The 21,213-nt window shown below is 40.1% G+C and overlaps 1 protein-coding gene across 9 annotated transcripts in view; it reads right to left on the reverse strand.

Moving 5' to 3' along the window:
- The window catches only part of ablim2 (actin binding LIM protein family, member 2), a 93,472-nt gene extending 74,226 nt beyond the window's left edge, over positions 1-19,246 (reverse strand). For all 9 annotated transcript variants that reach the window (XM_034130866.1, XM_034130876.1, XM_034130871.1 and 6 more), the window contains exon 1: positions 18,993-19,246. The gene's annotated coding sequence lies outside the window, so the exon portion shown is untranslated. The remainder of the gene's footprint in view (positions 1-18,992) is intronic.
- Between the last annotated feature and the right edge of the window lie 1,967 nt (positions 19,247-21,213).

Below are 21,213 nucleotides of genomic sequence, written 5' to 3' on the forward strand. Positions count from 1 at the left end.
CCATGGTAACTATGGGCGGGAAGTCTTCTTCGCTGCTTTTGTGGCAGACTACAGCGCCACTTACAGGCCTGGCATATGTACTACAGCGTCTCCAGCGCTTTCGAGCGGCAATGGCCGGCCGTGGCCAAACCCTACATTCCCCTGATAGGTGGAGAGTTGGCCCAATAGCCGTAGCGCCACTTCTGTGACGACATAGAAGTGTTCAAATCTGGATCAGTTTTTATCAGATCCGTTGCAGCCCCTTTTTTAGAGATTTGGGTATGGAGGAAAATAGAGAGGGTTGTGTTTTCTGACACTTGGTGAGTTCCCTGGAAGCCGTAGTACTGTAAAAAGCACGACCAATCATTTTAGCCGGCCCGGCTAAAATAACTGGATGGCCTACCTGCCTGTCAGCCTTCCATCTGTGCACAAACTTATCTCGTGCCCTCATTGGTCATGTCACCCGGAACGAAATGGACCAATCCGTGGAGCCGTTACGTTACGTCCGCGGAGCCGTTACGTTAAGCCCCCGCTGATTGGTCCAAATTGACCAATCCACAGACTTCCTCACACACACACATCTGTGTGCAGGGAGCAGGCAGCTCAGCTGATTTCTCCTCCCTGGCTGCAGGCTGATAACAGACAGTTGGGATCGTGGCGAGATTCTCTCTGCAGACCCATTCTCTCTGCAGACCCATTCTCACAGCGTTTATCAACCTTTTTCTTACTCAATATCAAGCCACACTTATTGTTTTTACTTCGGCTGTGACTTTGTGTGTGCTCAGGATGAGTTTGGCTGTGTTTCGCTGTGTATCGCTAAACAAGGAAACAACACCTCCACGGAGCTCAGCGCGATTCACAACGTCCCGACCAATCAGAGCACACTGTGCTCACAGGGAGGGTGGGGGCTGGAGCTATTGGAGCTCCAACGAGCCGTTAAAGGCAGAGAGTGAAATTCAGTGAATACACGTAGTTTACAGAGATGCTGTATGAGAAACCAATGTGAGTTTGGAAAAATGCACAATATAAAACTATTCTAGTAGACCTCAACAATGGAATTATGATCAGTGGAAATGGCCATGACACCTCTCCTTTAAGTAATTTCTGCAGCAACATTATTGCAACTAAGTCCAACAAAAACAAGTTGTAAACAAGCCCAAACTGTTTATCCAGGTTATATAAACCACTTAAAGGTGGGGTAGGTAAGTTTGAGAAACCGGCTCGAGATACACTTTTTGTTATATTCCATGGAATGCTCTTAACATCCCGATAGCAATGAATATCTGAAGTGCTTTGACAAAAAATCCATAAAAAAATTTCATCTGTGGAAGCCGTAGTACTGTAAAAAGCACCACCAATCATTTTAGTAATAAAAGTAACTGGATGGCCCACCTGCCTGTCAGCCTTCCATCTGGGCACAAACTTATCTCGTGCCCTCATTGGTCATGTGCGCGTTCGTGTGTGTTGGAGGAGGGGCTCTGTAAGGAAGTGGCAGATTTTTTCCGGCTGTGTATTTTCAAATTCTAGCGATCTCGAGCCGGTTTCTCAAACTTACCTACCCCACCTTTAATGGAGGTCATATTTAAAAAATGAACCAATAATAATCCCTTGTTATATAACAAAATGATGTCTACACAACTATGACAAATAGACATGGCTAATGTTTTTGCTGAGTTGGCTATACAGTGTCTACAAAATATAAGAAAGTAAAACAGAAGTTATATAAAGGCCATCATATTTTGTTCTCTGTATCAGGAGAGAAATAAGACTTCTCTTCGTGGAACACTATGATGGGATTTCTTGGATTAATAAAACTTGTTTCAAGCTAGGCTGACCTAACCTATAACCATATGTTGGAGAATAAATCATAACCTAGATCTGGAATTGTAACAGGAAGATTTTCCCTCACCTCTGTTCTCTCCAAACCTGTGAGATTTTGCCACTCCAGACTCCCTTTAGTAATGTCATCGCACTGCCAGGATAAACGTTGGACCATCCATCACTCACACCCTGCAGTGTTTAACTCTAACAGGAAACCACTGGCCCATTATACAGCAGAGAGCAGAGAGGGGTCAGAGAGCTGGTGGAGAGGGTCTCTCCCTCTCTGTCTGCTGTGGCTGAGTAGTGTCTCAATGCACCGTTGACCCCAATCACAAGTCCAGGTCATTACCACCAGGATCAAAGGAGCACTGAGGCTATCGGTGGGATAGTGTGTGTGAGTATGTGCCATTAGCTAACAATTCATACAAAATGTAGATCTCCAAATTGAAAAGTGAACACAATGCTATTTAACACCAAAGGTTAACATTTTTCTTTCACTAGTTCCAATGTATGGGAGGAAATAAACATAATATTCACACTTAATTGAAAAGTTCGGACACACGGGTTTACCACTGTCTTTGGTTGGCTCTTATTCTCTCCTGGCCTTGTCTCTAGCCCAATCAGTGCCTCTCACCTTTACCATGACCAAGTTGGTGCAGTTTGATATTTAGTTGAACTGATCAATACAATTGTTGCCTATGGAAAAGTTAAACTGAATTTAATGATATCTTGACCAGGTTCTAAACACTTTGGCATGGGGAGGATAATCAGTTATTATTAATCTTGGAGGGGTGCTTCAATCATATAGCCAAGTTTCCACTGCACAACCTCCAGATTTGTCAGATGGCTGTACTGTTCACCCTCCACATCTGTTGCCTTGTAATTGGGAGGCCAGAAGTCCTTATGGTCTTCATGCTACTTGACTGACCTGAAACATGACGCCTCATACTGTAAGACCTTTCACCGGGAGGAATCCATGATGAGTATCTCTACACAAGAGCTGTGATTTGTCATTGAAACACACGCGAGTAGTGATACGTGAAATGAAGTACCATGTGCATAGTAATGCTTGTTGATGTTGTCATTGGCAAACATGCTGACTAATAGCCCGTCTTTAAGTCTTGACTTCAGCATTTACAGCATGGTTTTTCTACGTGCAACAACAAATTGGTCATTGCTGCAAATGCAATACAAAGTAAACACTGTATAGGGAAGCCCCCCCCCCCCCCAACGTTTCCTTTTAACCCGCGTTTTGCGCTCTCATAGGCTGTAGACCAGGGGTAGGGAACCTTTTTCCTCTCAAGGGCCATTTCAATTTATCAACATCCTCCGAGGGCCGTACAAATGATTGACCTCTGCTTAAAAATACTAAAATCACAGCCCATTCATTTGGCCTTTCTTTCATGCTGTGCAAAGAAAAAGCAACCTCTTAATCCAGATATCTCACCATGACTCACGCATGCATGCACGTGCACGGTTGTGGCATGACCCCCAAAACAGAAATATATGGACACAAGATGTGTGCAAATGTATTTAGTTTCCTATCCATGTGGATATGATTTAAGTGGGGGGGGGGGACCTAACCTCCTCAGACACAGCCATGCAAAAACTGCGGCATGAGTACGGCTCCTTATGGGTACTGACATTTCTGAAGTGCCGGAGCGGCGTTCTGGTGCTCTCCGTCAGAACTGCACCCCTGTCAGACGAGACATATACCACGTGATGACACATTAGGCTCGTGTTGTGTTCAAGGCCTTGGCCAGGAAAAACAGGCTTGTTTAATTATTTTGCGGTCTAGATTTCTTAAAAAAAAATCTGTTTTGCGTGTGTTTATAGATTACCTCGAGGGCCGTACCAAATGGTCTCGCGGTCCGTATACGGCCCGGAGGCCGGAGGTTCCCCACCCCTGCTGTAGACTGTAGAGCCTGCTCGATATCTGGGAGTCTTGTGTTTAAATCATTTACATATCCAGTGTCAGTTTGCAAGTGACCCCAAAGATCTGGGTCTTTTGTCAGCACACCCCAAAAATGCCAGAGAGTTGAACATTTAGACTTACATTTTGTAGGGTAAACTAGGCCTTAAGTGCACGAGGCAAATACAAAAATATAGCTAAAAGCTCAAATATGTGGAATTCTACAATTCTAACTTTGTTACAGAAAGATGAATTCCTTCCTACATTACCCATAATACAACCAGACGACCAACAGTTAGTGGGAGAATGGGGTGAGTCATGCTAGTAGCGGCTAGTGTAGCCTTTAGCCTGCAGAGATCAGGATACAAAGTCTGCTGAACTTACTGCTAGACGTACTCCCAGACAACTTAAGGCACACTGTCAGGTCGCTTTTTAGATAGAATTCCCCTTTAACAGCATATGTGTTTTCACACTGCTGTGGTGATGGAGAAGTGTTAGCATGAATTCTCGCCTACAAAAACACTAATGTTTTCTGTATCAGAGACACAGAGGTATTATATCTTGTACCAGCACAGAACATAGAGCCAAAGACAACAACCCAGTCTGCAGAAATGATCGATCAAAGTACAAGAACACACACACATGCAGTAACACACACTCAGGAGAAAGTGAATTGATGAATAATTCACTGAAGTTATCGATCTTTGTGTCTCTCTCTTTCTCCCCACATAGCAGTAATATGATCCAGGTGAACATAGCTCTAAAGGTACGCACACATTCCCACAGAGGACAACATGTTCTGTTTTATCTGAACTTTGCTTTCAAAAGACAAATGTTCATCAAATTAAGATTATTGAGATTTTGACAACATGAATATTTCCAAACAATATATTTATTATTGATTACTATGGACAGATAATATATTCATTAGTGACTAGGGATGTAACGATGCATCGAGAATCGGTTAAAAATCGGTGCAGATGCGTTAAGATTAAAATCGGTTGAGCTAAAAAATGAATCGCGATGCAATTTTTTAAACAGCACAGGGCGTGAACTAATTTAGATTGTATTTGATTCGATTTGCTGGAACAGCAGTCTGGACATGATTGAATGCTATCTAGAACAACAACTTGCCGTGGCAGCTGCTCTCCTCAGTAATTGTTATTTAAGATCAAATACAGTTGCACAGTTTACAGTTTCAGTTGCACTTTTGATGAGAACATGTATGTTGTTGTGTACAGTTTATATAAATACAGAAATATCTTTCAGTCATAATTTGTCCGCAGCTCATTCTGTTAAAAAAAAAAAAGAAATTGTGAGAAAATCGTATCGTGAACTTAAAATCGTGAATCGTGTCATATCGTGAGTTGAGTGTATCAGTACATCCCTATTAGTGACTGAACCTTTGTTGTGTTTTATTCTATTCTATGTTTTCTTTCTCTTCAAAGAATACTTGGTGATTACAGCTGTGAACTGCTGGTTAGCTAACTGCTAGCACACTAGCCAGCCAGGAACATGCTAGTGCAGACCTGTAGCTTTGGCATGTAATAACATGGAACAAAAGGGAAGACATTTTGTGTTGGAGTTGGAGGTGGTACTGTGACACTGGTATTTAGGCCTAGGACTTCTGAAGTATGTGTCACTTTCATCTATGATGCGGCGCCTTTCACTGCAGAAGGCAATCTCAGCCTCGGTTAGTTAACCATGGATACATCCAAAACAAGAATAGTCTTATGGATCATGGAGAGTTTGATTTTCCTTGGACAGATTTCTTTTTCTTTTACTGCCAGAGATGCTGGCTCACCTTCATGTGTGAAATGTGGCAAGAAATTAGCAAACAACAATGTAAAGTTGAAAGATATTTTTAGAACAAGCACAAGGCTGAAAAAAACACATGGTGTTCATAAGAATAAAATACCCCAAAAATTCAACAATTCTCTTAATTGTTGTCCAATAGTGTATAAACGCGATTACCTATAGTTTTTGCACATAAAGTATAACTATATAAAAACTCAATAATGTATAAGCCATGCTATTACATAGGCTTTGCGCCCCTTAGTGGCCAGGACGCGTGCACAAAAATGGTGACGTGTGCACTGAACGTGTAAATCCAAGATATTAAGGATGCTTTATCCAGCATTACAATGGATATAAGTAATATAAGTAAGACTCGAAAGGATGACAGCCTAACAATTAAAAACTTCTGAAAACGGTGGAAAACACGGAAAGGATCATGAAGGAAAAAGAGGAAAAGATTGTGATGCTGGAGAGAAGGATGAGTACACCAGAAAAGAGGACATCGCGGACTGCCACACACTCGGAAAGCCGTGAGCAGAAAGACAAAAGTGTGCACGATGATCAACGCTAAGAAACTGAAAGGAACGTGAATCTACAATAACTAGCATCTGACAAAAAGGAACGCTGGGATGGCAACGGACCTCAGGAAGGTGCACGTTATTCATTAAGAGCAACGAAGTCTTACTTGTGAAAGACAATGAGGACTTATCCAGATATTCACAATGTTTGCAAGCTGCCACTTTATCAAGTATGATAGTAAGGATAACGGCCAAATGGCCTTTGGAGAACAATATAAAGACCTAGATTTCGTAAATGAAAATCCCCAAAAAGATAACTGCTTCGACACCCACACTGATCCAGATTACATCTTTTACAGAAACCTAAAAAAAACCTGCCGCTACTACAGTGATAAACTCTTCGATACACAACTCCACGACATTAAAGGCCTTTCATTAATCCACTTTAACGTTAAAAACACACTCTGCCAGATTGGTAGAAAGTCTCTCCGCCTGTCATAACAACCTCTTTGAATCTGTCACGGTAGAAATTGAGCTTAAACAGAAGAAACATATATTTGTCTCATGCATGTATAGAACACCAGTAGTGATATTGAGGAATTTGATGACCTAGTGGAAGAAATGCTTGGACCTTATTGGAATAAAATCCTCTATGTGTGAGGAGACTTTAACATTGATCACTGATGCGTTTTCTTCCCTTGGTCTTCTCACTTACAACCAATCCAACTAGGATAACTGATTAACTGAAACGTTAATTGACAACATCTTCACTAATGTTTTAGAAATGGAACACCACAGTGGTGCTTTCAGCACAGATGTCAGGGATCAATTGCCCGTTTTTTCTATTAGTGGAAAATAACCTGTTCTTAATTAAATACAAAATATATACTTTTTTAAACGGAAAATAAATGAAAGATCTCTGAGCAAATTAAACATGAACCTAAAAGATGAAATGTGGCAGGCTGTTAGATAAGATAAGATAAGATAGAACTTTATTGATCCCAATTTTGGAAATCTTTGAAATTTGAATTCGAGCTTCAAGATGTCAATACATCCTATAATGACATAGCCCCATATTATGCCCCAGCCAATATGGATTACAGAAAAAACACTCCATCTCATCTGCAGTGATTAAATTGGTTGAAGAAATCACAAATAACATTGAGAAAGAATGTACTGGAATATTCATTGACCTCAAAAAGCTTTGGATACAGTAAATCATTATATCTTGCTAAAAGAAACTAGAACATTATGGCATTAGGGGTCGAGCTAATGAGTGGGTCAAGAGTTAACTGAGGACAGCAATATGTAGAGATGGGAGAATCAAACAAACTTCCAATAATATGTGGAGTCTAACAAGGTTCAATTTTAGAACCAAAACTATTTCTGATTTACATGAATGATATTACCAACACATCAAACATGCTGACATTAATTTATTTGAAGATACCACCATTCTCTGCTCTTACCGTAACTACTGCTCCCAAATATGGGGAAACACGAACATAACAAATATACAAAAAATAATTGTATCCCAAAAAAAAGTAATAAGAACAATATGTGGGGTAGGAAAATGTGAACATGCAACTCCGCTACTTAAAAAACGAAATGTATAAAAATGTGTTGACCTTGTTAAGCTAAAACAGCGCTGGTGATGCAACAAAATGCCTCATAATGTCCGAAATCAGTTCCAAATTAAAGTCAGCAAGTACCCTTCTAGGCAGACTAACACTTTTTGTAGAAAGCCCTACAGAACAACCATTAAACCACACAGCTTATCCACACAGCCCTCTCAGGTCAGCGGATCAACTGCTCCTGAATGTGCCCAGAACCAAGTCAAAGCGGAGAGGGGACCGTTGCTTCTCTGGAGCGGCTCCCACACTGTGGAACGATCTGCCCCTGCATATCAGACAGGTCCCCACACTGTCTGCTATTAACATCTTTTAGAGTGTTGCTTTTATTGCTTTTAAATTGTCTATTGTTTTTACTTGTACTTGTTTTATGGTGTGTGAGCTGTGCTGTGCTATTTTGTGTATGTTTTGTTTTGTTTATTTGACTGTACAGCACTTTTGGTCTGGAGGTTTAAAGTGCTCTATAAATAAAGCTGTATTGTATTGTATAAAATCAAGACTCTTATATTTTATTAGCAGACTCAACCTAACCAAAAACGGGTATACCTAGCTGCTATATTGTTTTTGTTTTCTTGGTCATTGTGCCTTTGGTTTAACTGAAAACAATTATATGGATATATGATCATGATAATAATAATGATGATGATGATGATGATGATGATGATGATGATGATGATGATGATGATGATGATGATGATGATGATGATGATGATGATGATGATGATGATGATGATGATGATGATGATGATGATGATGATAATAATAATAATAATAATAATAATAATAATAATAATAATAATAATAATAATAATAATAACTATTATCATAATTATCATAGTTGTGATAAAAGAAGTATGAGAAATGAATGTCCTGTTATCTGAAAATGAACTTGTAGGAATTTATTTTTTACCTTGTTTTTTTCTTTTCACCCTGGAAATGGGTTTATGTATATGTGTACATATGTTTGTGTATGTATATATTACATTACATTACATGTCTTGCCCAGGGACACAACGACATGCTGACTGCAGTGGGACTCGAACTTGCTACCCCCTGATTCGAAGTCCAGCACTCTATCCACTGAGCCACAGCCGCAGAATTGTGTTTATTTGTGTATGTATTTAATTACTGATCTATCTTTTTTTCTTTATCCTGCAGCAGGATGACTAACAGGAGGGCTATTGTCTGTATAAGCTATGCTTTCTGCCCTCCCGCTTATACTCATTTTGTTTGTTTGTCGGATTCATAAATTGTCTGTACTAATATTGAAATAGTAGAATAAATAAAAAAAGAATATTTGAGGGAAGATGGCCATTTGGCTCCTTGATAGTAAAGGTTGCCGACCCCCTAGTCAGTCGAGGTCGGTCTTGTTCATTTAACAGATGCATTTTTACCATTGTTTTTTGCTCACAGCTATTTGCCATTTTTTTTGGAGCAGTTCATTCTCCAGCAAAGCATGACAATATCAAACTGGAGGGTGCAGCACAGTTATAGCCTATCTTTGTTCAGGATGTAATACAAGACAAGTGTGCTATTAGGCAATAGCATAAAAAGACTAAATGAGTTTCCAGAGTGTGTTTCAGAAGGAGCGGCTGCTCATTCACTCTTCTGAGGTAGAGCTGGTCCAGCACCTGATCCCCCAAAGTAACCCCCAGAAGGCTGGAGGTATTCTGAGTATGTTTAGAGTAAGAAGACCCCTGGACATACCTAGGTCACTGGGTGGATACATATCCAATCGTGCAGAAGACATTTTCCAAGGATCCCATGAGATGAGACTGGCATCCCTATCGTAGACTGTGGCTGGATCTGGGTGAGGATGCTTAACATAGGGGAGTGGATAGATAATCAGATGGTATGTTGGAAATCATTCCTGCCAGTCTCTTGTCTCAGAAAGATGCCTCTACTGCATAAAGAGTGTGTTCATATTAGGGTTGTCCCGAATACCATTTTTCGGGCTCCGGATATTCGGTAGCGCGCTTCAACACGTGTATTTGGGTTTATTCAAGGCATTCATTTTGTTATTCTACAGTATTGTTGTTTTATAGTTATTTGTTAATGTAACCCAATTTGTGTTCTTTGAAATTGAAAAGGATATCGCATTGTGTTTGTTACTTTCGTTGCAGTTGTATATATGTCTTAAGTGTAATTTGGCTTGGCTTCCTATTTTGTATGGACATGCTTTTATGTTGAAGGAGAGTTAGCGCTGTTGACAGGAAGTTGTTGTTGTTGCTATGGAAACAACGTGACGGAGAAAAGGAGCGGAGATTAACGGAGAAAAGTAATGTCTACATATAAAGACGGAGAAAGTAAACGATAACGTTTATGGTTAAGTGTTAGCACCCCCCGAAGAGGCACAAGCTCTTACGTTGATATTGGAGATTTCAATAAATTCAATTTGGCAGCCGCAGTGCAGCGCGGTGTTGTGTCTCGTCAAATGTGTTAGTTATGTTTTTGTATTTTGTTGGTCATTTCCTGTTTTATTTTGTATTTACCTCGTCTTTCATTGCAGGCCCTGTTTCTTCCTCCCCTTGTGTGTTTTTCCCGCCTTCATCAGTGTCTGCCCCGCCCCTGATTGTTTCCACCTGTTCCCACTCACCTCATGTTTAAATAGTCCTGTCTCTCCCCTGTCCTGTGTCAGTTCGTCTTGTTTGTTTCCCCGAATGGTCGTGCCAAGCCTCAGCTCAGAAAGGATCGCTTTCTCTCATGTCAGGTTTTGTTATTTTGTTAATTTTGTTGGCTTAAGTTTTTATTAAGTTCTCTTTTTGTTATGCTAGTTTTTTCCTCCTTGTGAGCGCCTTTTGTTATTTCCAGTACCTACTCTGTTAAGAGGGATTACCTGAACTGTATAAATAAATATACATTTTTTATATTCAAGACTTTGTCTCTGGGTCGTGCATTTGGGTTCATCAGTTTGTGTCGAGGTCCTGACACGCGGCTGCCAAAAAAAAAGAACAAAAACGAATATCCGAATAACGAAATTGAAAACCGAATAGTAGGCCAACGACCGAATATTCGGATATTCGGATACAGCCCTAGTTCATATTGCAGCTGAGATAGGCTTCCATATTTACAGTGACACATTCTGAGGAGCTTTGAGTCCTTTTAGATTGTCCTTTTGCACTGCATGGGGGTGAGAATAGAAAAAAATGTCATTTGATCTATTGGTAAAGGGAATATTGTTAGGTATTTATGATGGTGACACATTTGGGGCATCTGTTTTTGTTGCTGTTCCTGTTCATACATGTAACTCTGTGATGTGCATCACGAATGGAGTATGATTTGTAACATTTCTCAAGAAAATTACAAAAGTCAAACTCACTCCACTGAAACAACTTGTGAACACTTTAAGCAGCCGACAGGTCACATACTGTAATCAAAGGTGAAACATACATCAGCCAGAATCAAGATGTATGGGTTTAAGATATATCCAATGCTGAGGTTAGAAAATTACTAAAATACTTTTCCAAAAATCTGTGTCAAATAAGAGGCCGAAGTTAACAGTTAAGTGGACAGCTAACATCTTAAAGAATTACAGTCCCTTATAATGTAACACAGTAACACTGTACAGAGCTGCCTGTAGAATCCATGTCTGCCCCTGACAGCTGCTGTCACACTCAGCATGTTTCAAACAGAATACTCCATTAATATGCAGACGGGAGCTTTGAGGTGAGCAGGGAGGAATACATATGACTCAGTGGATCTGACCCATCAGGAAGAGCAAGTTGTCACTGAGAGCCAGAGGGTGCTCATCTGTTTTTGACTGAAGTATTTTTCATCACTGTTGAGAATACTATAAATCACTCCTACCCCATGTTCTATTGCCAGGGTTGGGAGGGTTACTTTCAAAATGAAACCCATTACAATTGTTACCTGTAAATGTAAAGTAATCCGTAACATTACATGTCACTGGTTAGATGCTTTTATCCAAAGATCAACGCACTAGGCCACTGAGCCACAGCCTCCTCCTCATAACAACATCATCTGAGTATCACAATATAAAAGTAATGTATCCTGATTACTTTCCATTACTTTTGGATTACCTCAATATCAAAGGCAATGCAAATAAAAACAAGATAAAATAAATAACACTAAGTTGTTTTTTACTTAAAGGTCCCCTATTATACTCCTTTTCATCAATATATGTGACCCGCTCTATCGAAATCAGTCGGAAGTCGCAACAGCTCATTTCAAAATAAACGTGGATTTGCGTAAAAAACTATTTTTTCGGGGTTCGGGTGTTTTGTTTGATTTTAAATAAACAAAGTCTTGGCTTTCAGAATATGAAACTTTTATTTCCAAAATCACACGATAAATACATTTGTGAAGCTTGTAAAGGGAAGATGACAGGCACCTCTCGCTCGCAATCTGCTCTTCCGGTGCGCCGCCCCCCTCCCTTCAGCTGAAATTATGAATGTAAGGCGTATAGTAATCATAGATAACACGGCAGGGTCCGTTACAGTTTGTTTTCATCTGATTTCAATTAAACAAAGTCTTGGCTTTCAGAATATTAAACTTGTTTCGGCAAATTTAGATGATAAATACAACTTTGAAGCTTGTAACGACATATTTACAAGCGGAGAACGGAGTAACTTAACGTCACAGCAGGCATAACAACAGCCGGTGTTTCTCCTGAGTGTTTTCCCCGGGAAACAAACACAATATACACAAACGCAAAAATACACAAACACACACACACACATACACACACACACTCGCGAGCTTCCCCCAGACCAGTAATCCAAACGGAAATATTTTCCCTCCGGACTATTTTGATCATTTGCTCCGCTAATAATCAATCAGATCGATGGATTCCAGAGAAGAGGAAACTTTGAAGGCCTTTTTCTCAAAATGATGACTCGGTGACAGTCATTACTGTATATAATGTGACATATTTTGCTTAATATTTGGAGTATAAAAACAATCTTGATATCATTAGAAAGCTAGGAATCTCCTCTTTCCAACAGTGTATACAACTCAAAATGTGTCTTCGGGTCAATGCGACTGCTTTCGATGGAGCAGGTCACATATTAGTTATCAGTTATATACAGAACATGTCTCTGAAGGTTTTGGCTGAAACACCAAACAGATCATTGCAGCATCCCATAATCCCCTCTGTTTCAGCCCTGTTCCAAAAGTGCTGATTCTGCATCTGTAGCTTTAAATGCCAATGAGCTGCTGCTGGCCACGCCCCTCTGCAAGATATTTGGTTAAAAAAAAACACAATGATGATGTGATAAGGTGTGTGGGGGGGGGACATCACAAAGTGACCAAAATCTGATCAGCTCATTTTCAGACAGGTTTTTATATAAATGGATCAGGACAAAAAGATCAATTTGTTCCTGAAACGTTCAGAGGTTCTTAACACAGAGGGGACACATGTTGATATAGAAAATACATACAAAAGTGGATTTTGCACAATAGGTGACCTTTAAGTGTATGTAACAATATAACATTAGAAAAGAAGAAACCAAGAGATATTAATTAAGAGTCTCGTCCTATTAAATAAAACTATAAATAAAATGTATTCAGTACTTAATTTAATAATAATGTATCAATCTTTATTTCAAAATGCATTATAACATTGTAATCATGCTCTTAATCTCTATTTTTTTTTTGTATACATGTCAAAGGCTGTAGTCTGGCTTTCATTTCTCCACAAACATTGTCATGGGAAAGAATGTGAATACATATTACAACGTCTCTGCACAATGTAAAATCACTGAATACTGTAAATCTCGCATGCCGCCCTGACACTGAGAACAGAACATATTCTAAATAGAATATAGAACTAAAACGGCAAAAACAACAAAGAGACAGAAACACTCAGCTGCTACATGTACAGTGGCGGTTCTACGGGGTGGCACGGGGTGGCAGCTGCCACCTCAGAAAAATGCCTTGCCACCCTAGTTGCCACCCCAGTTGGCAGCTTTGTTTTGAAAGAAAAGTTGTGGCTCATCTGACATTTATGAGAGACAATCTCTAATGTCCGAGTGCAAGTGAATGCAGCACAAGACGCGAGCCTTGTAACCCCTCCCCCGGCCCTGGCGCGAGCGTGGAAATATGATTGGCGGCGATTTCATTTGAACGGGGGGACAGCGCAAAACGAGAAGCATTCGGACCCAAGTACACGGAAGGAATGAGGTATTTGCGGTCTACAATGACGGAGAAGAGACTGTCAAGTTTGGCTGTACTCAGCATTGAATCAAAATGCACTAAAGCTTTAGATCTTAATAAGTTTGTGAGGCGTTTTGCTGAACAACATGGTAATCGCCACATTCAGCTGACATGTCAACTTGATGCTCTGCTCACGGATGACTCGATGAGCATAACAAACTGTTAAGATAATGACCTTGTATGTGTGTATAACATTGTTTTTCTTTGTGGGGTCTGCCCCCAAAAAACAGTTTCAAGTCCTGAGAAAGTCAAATAAGACGGTGTGTAAAGCTACACTGCCCAGCCAAACAAAAGTAACCACTTTGATTTAACTTGGCCAGTAGGTAAGGGCTTTCCACTGGATAATAACTTACTGCAGCGATGTATATGTTTTAGCTGAATACACGTTTTTTAACCCTAACAGATGCAGTTCTTTAATCTTTGTTCTTTCTGATGTAAAGTCAAGGTTGTAACTGTTTGCAATGAAGTCGTGGGGCGCTGAACTGTTCCTTTGATTCTTTTGATATATGATAGTAATTACTTGTCTTTCAAATTTGAAGGAGGGTGAGCAAGCATCTTGAGGAACATTCATCATTAACTCCTCCATAAAATATAGTTTATTCAATAATAAATGAATATGTGAATCATAACAGTGATTGACAGCTGATAGGAATAATATGATTGTTAATAGTATCATATTAATTTAGACAAACATTGACGAGACAGTTAATTAATGTACTTATTGGAGCAGTCTGCATATATTTGGTACCCCTGCTGGTCTAAGAGTGAGACAAACTCATTCAGTTATTGTTCAGTTAAAATTCATTCAATTATGTTGTGCCACAATAATGTCACCTAATGTTATTGAGTTCAAATATCAATATTGTGCCTTTCCAAGTTAACATTAATTGATATGACTGCGATTAAATCAGCATATACTTCTGCCAGGGGATGCCACCCCTGAAATTCTCCTGCCACCCTCTTGCCACCCCATGAATATTTGTCGAGATCCGCCCCTGTACATGTATAATGCTTACACCTTTGAGAGCTCACATTTCTGTCAGCAACTGAGTGTGTGACGGCTGCGTTTGATCAGAGGAACCAAAGGCAAGTCAAGACAACTCCATATTTATTATATGGCACCAAATCACTACAGTTCTCTCATCTTTTCCTAGATAGCAGGTCTAGACTGCACTCTGTAAGTGTTTCGGTCAAAAAGAACCATCATGTTAGATTGATGTGTCTAAAGGTGTGCAGATCTGGACTGAGGTTTTGATTATTTGTATCTTCAGTTTCAATTATTGTGCTTTGTGTGTCATTTGCTAGCAATTGAAAATAACTGTAAATTCCTACAGTATTGAAAATATGAGCTAAGATTACTGAACCATGACGTGACCATCAGTTTGTCTAAAGAATAAACCAGCAGCCAGCCATGCAGAGGAGCCATGTTAATCAGCAGGCTGCAAGGAAATGTCACAAGCCCACACCACATTGAGGCTTAATTACTAGTGTGTGTGTGTGTGTGTGTGTGTGTGTGTGTGTGTGTGTGTGTGTGTGTGTGTGTGTGTGTGTGTGTGTGTGTGTGTGTGTGTGTGTGTGTGTGTGTGTGTGTGTGTGTGTGTGTGTGTGTGTGTGTGTGTGTGTGTGTGTGTGTGTGTGTGTGTGTGTGTGTGTGTGTGTGTCTTTGTGGGCTTAGCACAAGTGAGGTCAGCCAGCATTTATCCCAGGGAGAAGAGCTGTGTGTCAGCCGGACCGTTATTTCATCAGCAGAGCATCACATTTAAAGAATGAATAAGATAAGGTACGTTACTAAAGTACTTTCTCCATGTGACAGTAGGAAAAGCAACATTTGTAAATTAATAAAATAAATGATGGCTGAATTCCATTTAGTAGAGCAGGTTTTTCAGGTGACCAACACGTGTACAAATGTAGCAATTGTCTACCCTGTTCATTTCCTTATTGTGAAGAAATGATAACACTTAATTCAACATGACATAAGCAATTGATAATGTAGGAAACATCAGACAATTGTACATAATCAATTGCAATAATAGTTTGGAAATGTGTTCAAAAGAATTGAGAATCAATAAATAGTTTTGTATGATATGCACAATTGATGATGATGTGGAGGTTGAACAAGAATTTAGATTTTTAAGTGAAAATTGGAAAAAAAGTCTTATATCTTCAACATCGTGCTCTATGTTCTCCCCTCTACACTAACTGCACATGTGTAAACACACATTTCATCATTCCTGACAATGGACACACAAAGAACCACAGCCAGGAGGCACACGCCTTTCAGGGCAGAACCAGGGAGTTGTGACACATGGTTTAACGACAGTAAGAGCCGGAGGGAATGAGCCTGACTGCAACAGTGTCACAACTGACAACATAATCATATACGTGTGTTTTAGCTGGGTGTAATTGCTCACTAACCAGCACTCACTGGTTCATTACTGGTTCAAATGTAAGCACACATTGTTGTCACATATTCTGTTCCACAGTGGTCTAAAACATTGATCTGAATGCCAGCAGAAATATTTCAGTGTAAAACTGATGAACAGTTTGCAGAGCTCTGCAAAGCACCAGTCAGGAGTTCAGAGCAGCGGGCCGGCCGCTGCATGAAGCTTTGGGATAAGGTTGGGTTTGGTTTTGGTTCTTTATATTTACATAGAAGTATAATGAAAAATAAAGACTTATATCATTTAGCTATAAATAAAGACATGGTTTCAGTTTCTGACGCCTGTTGCCTGCTAAGGATTAGGTTCAACTCTACACAAACAGGAAGGAAACAGTACTGTAGGGCTTCTTGGGATTTCTCCCGTTTACGCTGCGGGGGTCTAAGGATAGACGGTGTTTGCTGTACAAACTGTTAAGCCCCCTCAGAGAAATGTGTAATTTGTGATATTGGGCTGTATAAATACATTTTATTAATTGATTGATATTGATCAGACTTCTACTTCTGTGGGTTGAGCAGGAACCTGAACTTGGATGTACAGGCTATTCTACCATCCTCCATCCATGTGGTGGTTAAAGGGCTCCATGTGTCTCGGCTGGAAGCACAAAGACAGTTAGTGATCAACAAAAGAGTGATTACATGTATTGTGAAAGAATGCAGACTGGCCTTCAGATTGATTTCTCTCAGGGTGTGTTCATGCCAAGCCTGTTCTGAGAAGTTTATTTAGACTTGATTGCACCACTGGTACAGGTAAACAGGTTTAAACAGAGGGTACACTTAAAAACCACGCAAAAAATGCGCCAAGTGACAACATGGCCCAGGATAAGGTCCAAAGCGCGGGGGGGGGGGGGCGGGGAAGGGAAGCTCTAAGGACTGGATTGGTTGGGACGTTTTTTCTCCACACTAAACCAATAAAAGTAATCCCAGAACACAAATGATGATACAAATCCATTATAAATTGATGCTTAATCCTAAATGATGGTTCTATGGAATGTTTTAGTGATGAAATCATATATTGAGATATCATGATACACAATTACACAAGACATCTTGTGATTGTGGTTTTGTTTTTATATGAAACTCTACATCACCACTACCACTGGAGGTCATGTAACCAAAGTCAGTTTATAGCTGGACATTTTTTACTTTTTTTTCTATAATTTCACTTTTAAGTTTTATGTCAATTTTGCACATAAGTTATTAATTTAATGAGAAACACTGTACAATAAGCGTTGAGCCCCCTGTGGTCCCCCCCTAAAAGCAGGGTTTATAATGATGATAACATTTTAGTTGGATAGCGGCATTATCAATCATGGTATTTTATGTGTTTTTTTGTGTGCGGATGACTCTATACAAAACTAGTCATCTTAAAATGTTGAACACTGTCTTTGTCTCTTTTGTCCCACATTAAATGTGCCACTCTCAAAAAATAACCGGCCCCAGCATGGCCCCCTCAGTAAAATGTATCCAGGACCGCCACTGCCAATATGTCCCTTCATATTTAGACCAGCTGTAATCATAAACAGGCAGAAATGTGAAGAAACATTTCATCTCCTGCCTGCCCCTCACATATCCAGGCAACATTCTTCACAGGTCAGGTGGAACTTCCACAGGGCCCCACAAATTAGAGACAAGGTTCCAGACCAACGCTGACCTGTGTTTGCCTCCTGTTTGTGTGAGGATGTTTGCACTTTACAGCAGAGTGCTAATGAATTCCTCCTGTCTCCAGCCCCAGACAAACTGCAGTACTCTCATTAACAGCAGATCTGCACAGGATGGATGGTCTCATTAGAATCTGGGGCCCTCCATGCTTTAATATTTGCTAAATTAGCTACAGTATTTTTATTTATTTATCAAATTACATATTATAGAAGAGAAACCAGATCAATACCTGCTCATTTTATATATGCTGTACTATTGACTGAGTCACAGTTACTTTCTGGTTTTATTCGATGCAACGGCAATCACTGGTTACTATGGAAACATTTTGACATTTATTTGGTTTCTTTCGCCAAGTCCAGGTACATTGTAGCTGTATCTTTGACTCAAAATGACAACTAGTTAGGCCCGAAGACTTGTGTTACATTTATTGAATCCCCCAATCCCACAACCAGGTGAGACAGCAGCCAGCAGGATTCGAGATTCAAAGGTGTATTGTCATAACATACACACAAAGGTGTAGTTATATGTCATGTATGACAAACTTAGATCGCAGGTTCGTCAACAGCGCAGTTACAAAACGTAAAAAATAAAAATAATAATAATAAAAGAGGAGTCAGGAACCAGCAGATCTAATGTGGGCGATTCTACTTCCGGTCTAATTAGCCCATATGACATGCAAGTTCACAGAAACAAATGTGAAACTATGTCAGAGAACCCTGAATGCTAGGTGTAGCATCACATAGTGGTGCAGCCTGATGCTGCTCTAATGATCGTATACATTATAAGATACAGGCTAAAGCTGTACAGTATATTACAGTAGGCCTATAGTGTAGCATAGTATAATATAGTACAGTATGTATCTATCGATCGTAAGGCCTTCTAATTCTAAATGCATATGTTTAATCTAAATAAATGATTATTATTGTGCTGCCAAAGCAGGTGACACATAGGGAAAATAAGGACAAAGCCCAACACAGCTGGCCCTATAGGAACATTAACAGTATTTTAACTAGCTCACGAGAAAAAGCCATTAAAACCTCGTATATAAAAACAGGTCTTACCAGTGCTGCTCATGGTGCCAGTGTTCTCCGGGAGATGCTGCTCAGTACGCCGTTGCCACTGACAGGAGGACCGCAGGGGGCAGAGCCACACAGCGGAGGACCCGCTGGGGGGGTGCAGAGGGCGGTGCAGAGGGGGGTGCAGAGGGGCTGTCCCTTGCTGTTATGCCGCAGAAAGCTCCCGAAGCAGCCGCACTGAGAAGACAAAGTCCCGCAGACACTGCAGTGTGCGGCTCTCTGAGCTGGGTGTGGGCACGGTGGAGGACGCGACAACAGTCAGGCTACCAGGAACCATAGGTAGGGTTTCCGGTGGGACATTTCAAAATAAAGGTTTTCTGAATGTTTATACTACTAGTCACCTATATATTGTTCTATTTATTAAGTGTTGGTACTCAGTTTCTTTACTTGTTCTTTACCACAATGTAAATATACAACATTTCAAGTAAAACTACTTCATCGAGAATGGTTTGTGGTATAACTGGTACTACAAAGTATTTAAGTACGATTAGTAAAAAGAAAATGTAGTCAAAGTATTTGATGTATAAGTGCTTATTACAGAAATAAATATTTTTAAATATTTTAAAGCAAAAGGAGCAAATCTTCACATTTAACTTTGAATAGGTTTGAACAAAGTACATTTATTTGGTTTCTCTATCTGATCTGATCAAAGAAGGGTAGGGCTCTTAAAAGGTGCATATTAAAATGCACCTTATTCATGAATGTAGCAATAAAAAACTGAGTAAATAATATTATTTTCAATCCCCCAACGTTGAATATATTAAAGTAAATAGAACATCAGAACATCAAAAAAAATATGGAGCGCAGACTGGTACTGGAGAGGAGCCAGTTCACCTCATGGGCCACTGCCGAGGTGCCCTTGAGCAAGGAACTGAACCCCCAACTGCTCCCTGGCGCCAGCTAGACTGGCTGCTTCACCGATCTGGACCTCTCAATGCTTGTGCATGTGTGAATATAACTGTGTGTATTTGTATGTACCCGTATAAGAAGCATGTGCGTGTATACAAATCAGAGTGGAAAACTGAAGGTTTATGTTCTTTTTCTTCTTAATCAGGTTTGGGGTGATATTTATCTTTCCAATATAGGTGCTTGACATTGATGAGTCTACATTGTACTTTAAATGTAAATTGTAAACACATGAGTATAAATCAAGTTGTCCCATTGAACTGACCCGCAGTGAAACTGGAGGTTTTGGGGCCAGGGTGCGGTTTTTGGGGATTTACCCTGGTAATCCAGCAGGGGTTTGCTTTTTCTACATACGGATACACTAAAACCGAAGGTCTATAACAAAAATTGCATACTTTTATGAACATAGCCACAGAATAATGAATACACTTTCATGCTTTTACTTTGAAAGACTCAATCCAAAGTTTCCGGTCTTATGTTCGGTAAGCAGGAGCATCTTGTCGCTGTTTGCTCAGCATCCACAGACTGCTCCTCGGCACCGGGCGGACAGCGACACTGCACCGGGGACGCGGTTTCCATTGGGAATGTAGTCTTTTAGAAAGAAAACGCCCATTCAAATTACCAGTGCGCAGCTTATTCTGGACTACAAGCCAGTGCAGTGTAAACAAACTGCGTTGTGAATGTACCTGGCAGAGACAGAACTGCATTTCATTTTTAAACAGGTTGGAAAATCAGTTAGGATGTAACGATGAACCTTTGCACTGCGTTTATTTGTTTGAATAATGTCAAAGCACTTAAGCACAGCAGCTGGACATCACAGTGCTCATTTTGTTTCGGTGTCATCTCTGTGTGTGTTGTAATAGCCTACAATTAACTGGGTCGGTGATCTTTTTTTTAAAAGCCTCCAGGAAAAACTGAGGCGGAGGAAGTGGAGGAAGATGACAGACCAGGAGATCACTGCAGGAAACATCTTCAGTGAAGAATATGTTAAACATAAATACAGAGCAGATTTTTTGTTTGAGATTTGATCAGTCAGAAATGGTCTTCCAGTAAATGCACTGTTTTTCAACAAACACAGGCCTTATTTATATGAAATGATCTAAAGTGTATATACTGTATATACAGTGGCGGCGCCAGGGTATTTTTGTTGGGTAATCTATGGTAGGGCTAACCCATACAGTGGTGGTGCTCAAGTCAGTATTTGCAATTTAATTACATACACGCTATATCGCACCCCGTGAAACAGTGAAATGCCACACGTGAGGTTTAGATTATTTCCCTTTCTCAATCAAAATGGAAC

Source organism: Trematomus bernacchii, unplaced genomic scaffold (assembly GCF_902827165.1).
Source record: "Trematomus bernacchii unplaced genomic scaffold, fTreBer1.1, whole genome shotgun sequence".
Lineage (NCBI taxonomy): Eukaryota > Metazoa > Chordata > Actinopteri > Perciformes > Nototheniidae > Trematomus > Trematomus bernacchii.